At 51.9% G+C, this 6,772-nt stretch overlaps 1 long non-coding RNA gene across 1 annotated transcript; it reads left to right on the plus strand.

The window, feature by feature from the left end:
• Positions 1–3,283: 3,283 nt before the first annotated feature.
• Positions 3,284–5,093, plus strand: LOC131811775 (uncharacterized). The gene is made up of 3 exons (XR_009346108.1): positions 3,284–3,376; positions 3,489–3,610; positions 4,033–5,093. It is a non-coding gene; the product is annotated as an uncharacterized LOC131811775 (long non-coding RNA).
• Positions 5,094–6,772: the final 1,679 nt, after the last annotated feature.

The following is a 6,772-nucleotide window of genomic DNA, read 5'->3' on the forward strand; positions in this document are numbered from 1 at the left end:
AAAGCAATGGCTGATATCTCATAAATGTCCAGTTACATGAGTCTGTGCATTTGTTCCCACCTCTTGCTCTCCCTGTGGCTAATCAGAGCTTCTTCAGGTGAGTCCAGCATCTACTGGAGAACTCTCTCTTCTGGTGGAATTGCTGAGCCATACCAAAGGGAGAGCCTGCCTGAGAAAAAAGTCAAACAAGCAGAAAGCTGACTTGAAAGACATAGGCAGCTTCTTGTTGGCATTGTTAAGCTCCTGGATCCAGCCATACCTGAAGGTGTCACTTCAAGAATTTTTCAGGTATGAGAGAGCCCAAATGATGGTTCTTGCTTGCTCGTTGCTTGAGCTACTATGAGTTGGGTTTCTGTCACTTACAACCAGGAGTCCTGGTAAGACCACAGAGCAGTAGGGAGAGGAGGATTACCATGCATTAAGTCAGGAAGAATGTTTTCTTGTTTGTTTTCCTGCAACTCTGTGAGCCTGGGAGCTCTCTGATTTTACAGTCAAGGCAGTTAGAACTCAGAGGAGGCACAGAAAGAGCCCAGGAGTCAGCAGTGGCATGGTCAAGGTTTGAACATGGCTCTGTTCTGTAATTCAGATTCCCTCCATGCCTGGATGTGCTCCTGCTGTAGGCTGCCCTGTTGCTAATGCTGCAGCGAGAAGAGGGGGGGTATCTGGGGTGTGCACAGAGTCGCAGAAGTGAACCATTAGGCAGGAGAGAGCCGCTGAGCGCATCTGGATGGGGGAGAGAAGCAGATGGCCCATCTGACGCTACCACGTCGTGGAAGTTTATGGTGGCGGCAGGTTCTCCTCCCTGCTGCGTTTATAGGGATGTCTTCAGGATTTCCTTTTTGATATATGAGAGAGACTCGTTGGCTGAGGCCCCCTCTGTTAGAGTAAATCATGGCAAACCAGCGGCAAGTGTTTGCACGGGCCCGCACCCTGTGCGTGCTTTGGGATAAATCTTCTGAGTAATGTGCTTACACGTGTGACCTCGGAGACCAAACAGCATGAAAAGGTCAAGTGCGAAGGGCAGAGAGGAACTTGTCCTTTGCTCTCACTGCTCTGGACCAGATCAGGGAGCAGGAAGGTGGTAGGAGGGCAACCTGGTTTCTCAGGTCTGCCGAAATGGACATGTACCGTGAACTCAAGGACACAAAACTACAGAGATTTAGTCTCCCCAGGTTCTGGAGGCTAGAAATCTGAAATTAAGGTGTCAGCTGGGGTATGCTCCTTCTGAAGAATCAGAGGGGGAATCTATCTTCACGTCCTCCAGCTTCTGGGACTTGCCAGCAATTCTTGGCATTCCTTGGTTTGTAGACACATCCCTCCAACTCTATCTCTGCAGGTATGAGGCAAGAGTTCCCTCAGCGTATCTCTGTCTCTGTATCTAAATCTCCCCTCCATTCCCCTCAAAAGACACCGGCCACCAAATAAGGGCCCACTCTGGCCACTATGACCTCATCTTAACTTGGTGGCATCTGCAAAGACCCTCTTTCCAGATAAAGTCACATGACTCAGTTCTTGATGGATAGGAATTTTTTTGGGAGGGGGACACTCTTTAAGCAACTAGGGCACTTCCTGTGTGAAGTTGGAGCTTGTCTAGAGGTAGGAAGGTCTTCCGAAGGTACACATGCCCCTTTGGGAGATTTCCTTAAGATAACAAATATTCTAGCAGTTTATATTCATCCTGACAAACAGTTGGGCCCCTATGGAGCCAGTGTAGGCTGAGTGAAAGCATTCCTAATAACCCAGCCACTTTGCTCTTGGGAAAATCCTCAGTAGAAATGAGTCCTGGGGTCATCGGAAGATATGCATGAGAATGTCCACAGCAGGGGCGCCTGGGTGGCTTAGTGGGTTAAGCTTAAGCGGTTAAGTGTCTGCGTTGTTGGGGTCAGGTCATGATCCTGGGATCAAGTCCCGCATCCAGCTCTTTTCTCACTGGGGAGTCTGCTTCTCCCTTTCCTCCCTATTAGTGCTCTCTCACTATCTCTGTCTCTGTCTCTCTCTCAAATAAATAAATAAAATCTTAAAAAAAAAAAAAAAAGAATGTTCACAGCAGAATTATTCATCTTGGCTGAAACTGGAAACTACCAAATGCCTGTCCTGGTAGATTGCAAAAACAGCCACAATCCTTTAGAGCCCATCTGTTTCTTTTCCTTTTAATCCGGGCTGGTCTTTAATTGGCATGGCCAGTAGAACATGGCAGAAGTCACACGTGCTAGCTCTAGGACTTCCAGAGGTCTTACACACTTCCCCCCTGCTCTTGGAAGTCTGTAGTCACCGTGTGAGGAGTCTAGGCTGGCTGGCTGGCAGATGGGAGATGGGTGGGCTTTCTTAGCTGACGTCTTTCTAGACCAGCCAGCCCCAGCCACAGATGCAGGCACACGTGTGAGCCCAGCAGAGATCAGCCCAGTCCAGCCCAGGGCAGCCCAGAAGAACCAGCTAGCAGATCCCAGTCCAAATCTACCAGCAGAAGGCAGTGCTAAATAAATAGTTGTTTTAAGGTACCAAGCTTTGGGGAGTTTTGTTACCCAACCAGAGCTAACTGATACATTATCAAGAGTAAAATGATTACATTGTGGTATAGTCACAAGTGGAATAATACCCAGCAAGGGTTACGAATGGACTACCACAACACACAAGGGGGATGAATCATAGATGTCCTGTAAGTTTCCCATAGCAGGGAGCATACTCTATGATTCTATTTGTATATAATGTGCAGAGTAGGTGGAAATGATTTCTGGTTAGTTAAGTCAGGATAGCAGTTCCCCTGGGGGACAGTGACTAGGACAGGGTAGGAGAGGGGACTTCTGGGAGCTGGTTATATGGGTATGTGCACTTTGTGAAGCTTTTTGGAGCTGTAGACTTACAATGTATGCCTTTTTGCGCATGTAGGTTCTACTTTGGTAGAGATGAAAAAAAAAAAAAGCCAGATCTCTTATTTCTTTTTGAATTGCCGGAGAGCTGATGGGGCTGGGGGATGTGCTTATTGTATATAACCTGCCTCATTGTGGGGATGGGGGGTGGGGAGGGATATGGTTAGTTAAGTTGACCTTGACTCATTTTAACGAAGTTCAGTTAAAATCACTTATGACATGAGGCCAGTATATTAAGGACTTAACTCTTGATTGACCAGTTGTTCCTTGCCTATAATCCCAACACCTCCTGAGCCATCTGGGATGTCAGGGTTGTGTCATAAAACCTGAATTGTGATCCTCATGTGGCCCCAGGCAGGTCACCTAATCTTTCTGGGGCTCAATGTCCTTAGCTATAAATAAATGGTGGTTGGGAGTGGAGGTGTGGTGGACTTGGAAAAATGGGTCCCCTCTGCCAGTCCTAAGGTTCTAAGCTGCCCTTTGGGAGATAAAAACACCCCAAGCCCCAGGTCCTAATGGCTGCCATAGACTTTCTGGGTGACCCTGGGCAGTGCAGGCTTCCCTGCTTTATCTCCCCATCTGTGTGTTGAGTGTTTTGGTTCCATAGTTTTCTGTTTGCAGACCCTGGGCAGAGGAAGGCATTGGGGCTGTAGAACAGGACTGCCATCTCCGGTTCCAGGAAGGAGAGCTTGCTTGGAATAAAGACATGCAAGATGGAAGCCCAGAAGCCTGAGGAGCAGGAAGTATGCTTATGGCTTTGGGGGAGGGGTGCAGGCAGGGATGGGGCAGCTTTCCTGCTGCATCCCCATTACTCCTTTCTGAACTTGTAGAGCGTCCCTGAACCTGACTGGAGGGTGGGTGGTTCCAGCAACTGCAGGTGGATCTGGGGAGGGTGTGGGTGGGTATGCAGGGACACCGAGAAGCAAGAATGGCTGGGGAGACAGAATGAGAGGGACAGGGGCAAGAGAGAAAGCCAAGGAAGAGCATCCCACTTGTATGCACCTGACAAATATTCACTGAGCCCCTGCTAGGTGCCCAATGCCATGCTGGAGGCAGAGACGGAGGTGGAGAGAAAGGGGAACATGCAGCACAGATGAGAAGAGATAGAGAGACAGGAAAAAGGACAGAGAAAAACCAAGACAGGTTTCATTCATTCATTTCACAGGTGTTTATTGAGCACCTACTATGTGTTAGTGGCAGAGAAGAGAGAAGCTGTTGGACTGTGTTTGTGGAGTGGCCATGCCTTCTGGGTGAGAGTAGGATGGTCTGGAAGCATGCACACAGTCAGGTCTCCTGAAGACAAAGTTTCCTGGTTCGTCCTGTGGATGAACCCCCCCCCCCCCCAATCCATCCTCTCTAAACCACCCTCTTCCTCTGCATTCCACCCTTAGGACTTTGCTTGGTGTCCCCAAGCCTGGTGGCTCCCCAGAAGTATCTGTGGGACTCAAAGAAACTACAGAGTCTTGGATCCCAACTTTGGCAATTTGGCTGTGGGGATGGGGCCCAGGGCCTGGGATTCTGTATTTCAGCAGTTCCCTCTGGGGCTCAGCAGGGGTGGGAGCCCAGGTGGTGGACACGTGTCCCCAGGGGGCCTCCCCTGGGGCTCCCGCTGCTGTCACAGCCACACACGTCCTTCTGCAAACACATACAGCCCATGATTGATTCTCTGCCGTTCCCCTCACAGCCCAGCGGGTCTGATTGAATGGCCGACGTGCTGCCCAAACACCCCGCTGGAACCACTTCCCTGCCCTCTGCCCCGGAAGTCGTTTGTTTGTTTTTAGACGCAGCCTTTATGTCCAGCTGAATGGCCAGCGGGCTCCTCAGAGCCGCCCATCAGAGCTGAAGATCGTCTGGGGCTGGAGCTGGAGCTGGAGCTGGCAGTGGTCCTGTGGTCACTCTGGGGACTCCGGGAAGGACAGCCGTGCTTCCTGGGAGAGGCGACTCTAGACTCACCCAGGCCTGTGCCCCATGTGAAGACACACAAGGGCGGGAGGGGTGTGCATTGCAGCACTTGAAGGGCCATCTCTCCCTTTCCTTAACTGCTGTGAAACACTGGAGCCAAGCTCCTGCATTCTAGCACCTTCGGTTCTGGTCTTTAGGAATGAACCCATGGGCAACCTCTGCTGTGAAAAGGACAGGCTCTGCAGTTCAATAGACTTAGGCTTGAATCCCAGGGCCAACCCTCCTGCCTGTGCCTCAGCTTCTTTATCTACTTGGTGGGGATGATCAAACCAGCTTCAAAGGGGGGCTGGGAGGTTTCCTGACATCCTGGATGAGAGAGACATGCCTGGCATGGACTTGGCATGCACCAGGTGCTGGGAACCTCTCTTCCTTCCTCCTTTTCCTCCAACCCACATTTCTCTTGGTCTCTGCCCCATGGCCTCCCTTCCCACCTGGACCTACATAGTAGAGAAGGGGGCACAATGAGCCAGGAGTCTAGAACCCTGGGTCCTGATTCTCACTTTGCCCTACTCTGCTGTAAGACCTCAGGCCAGTATTTGCCCCTCTCTGGTCAGATCATCTCAAAGGCCCTCTCTCACATTGGGTGTCCAGGTTGTGAATTCCTGGGGACACCGGAACTTTCTATGTGCTTTCAGTCTTGCCTGGGACACAGTAGGTGCTCTGGGAAGGAACACAGAAATGTGATTAAGTGGTTCATTAGCAATGTCTGGGCACCAAATTGTATGGATTTGGTTGGAGGGCTCTGGCTGTCAGGAGGGGCTCATTCTCCTGAGGGGGCGGTGAGCAGGGCTGGGTTGGGGTGGGGGAGGAGAGAGGTTCTTGTACTTCTTATATTCATGGAAATCTTGTAGCCTCAGCCTCCTTATTTTTGGTGAGGCGAAGAATGGGGATGGGGTGGGATTAAGGCGCCAGCTTTAGCTTCAGAGACCCCCAACCCTCTGTTGGGCTGGAAAGACACCTGGCTGTGCCCTTCCCTCCCCTCCCAGGGGCCTCAGCCTGCCTTTTTTCTTCCTTCCTTTCTGGGTATAGCAGGGCCTTGTACTCATCCGTTACTTCACCTCCCCCTCCCTTACCCACCCATCTACCCACTTGCCCCACAGGCGCAGCTGTGGACTTGCCCTGAGGGGCTCTGAGCCTGGTGGGGGTGACAGCAGGTCAGGAGGCTCTGATAATTCAGGGTGTTGGGGGCTGTGATGGGGACCCACAGGGCATGTGGGAGCCCTCAGGGGGCTCCTAAATCAGCCTGGGGTATTGGTTGTCAGGGCAGGCTGCCTGGAGGAGGGGGTGTTTGACAAAACGCCTGCAGGAGAAGATGGGGAGAGGGTGAGGGGAGGGAGTGTTTAGGGTCAAGGGAAAGGAATAGCAGGTGCAAAGTGCTGAGAATGGCATTCTGAGGCACCAAAGGCAACTGAAAATGGACAGAAATGGGGAAGCCAGCAACTTATCCATCACCTTCCCCAGATGCATTGTCTCACTAAGTCTTCCCCATTTTACATCCATCCCCATTTTACAGACAAGGAAACTGAGGCCTGGTGAGGTGGAGATTGAGCCTAGGCCCCAGGCTGCCTGAGGCTTGTCTCCTCACCAGGTAGAAGAACCCAGCTCCAAAGGGGCAGGAGAGGCAGGGTTGACAGGCTTCCTCCCAGAGCTCCACCCCACCCCCAGGCTGGGCTGGGCTGGAGGCCCTGGGGAGGCCCTGCTGGTGGGGGCGGGGCGTGGGAAGGCTGTAAACTGGTTTGGGACGGCAGGGCTTTCCTGTCGCTGCTGGTGGCCCCCGCCTTTGTCCTCATGTGTCACTGAGGAATGTGGCTAAGGTCTGGATAAAGGCATCTTTGTTTGGAGGCCTCAGGAGTGGGGGAGTGGGGAGGCTGGAGAAAGAGGGAGGAGCATGGCCAGGAAAGGGTTATAGTCCCTTCCTCCTGGCTGGCCCCGCCTCAGGTCTG

This window comes from Mustela lutreola, chromosome 11, assembly GCF_030435805.1.
Source record: "Mustela lutreola isolate mMusLut2 chromosome 11, mMusLut2.pri, whole genome shotgun sequence".
Lineage (NCBI taxonomy): Eukaryota > Metazoa > Chordata > Mammalia > Carnivora > Mustelidae > Mustela > Mustela lutreola.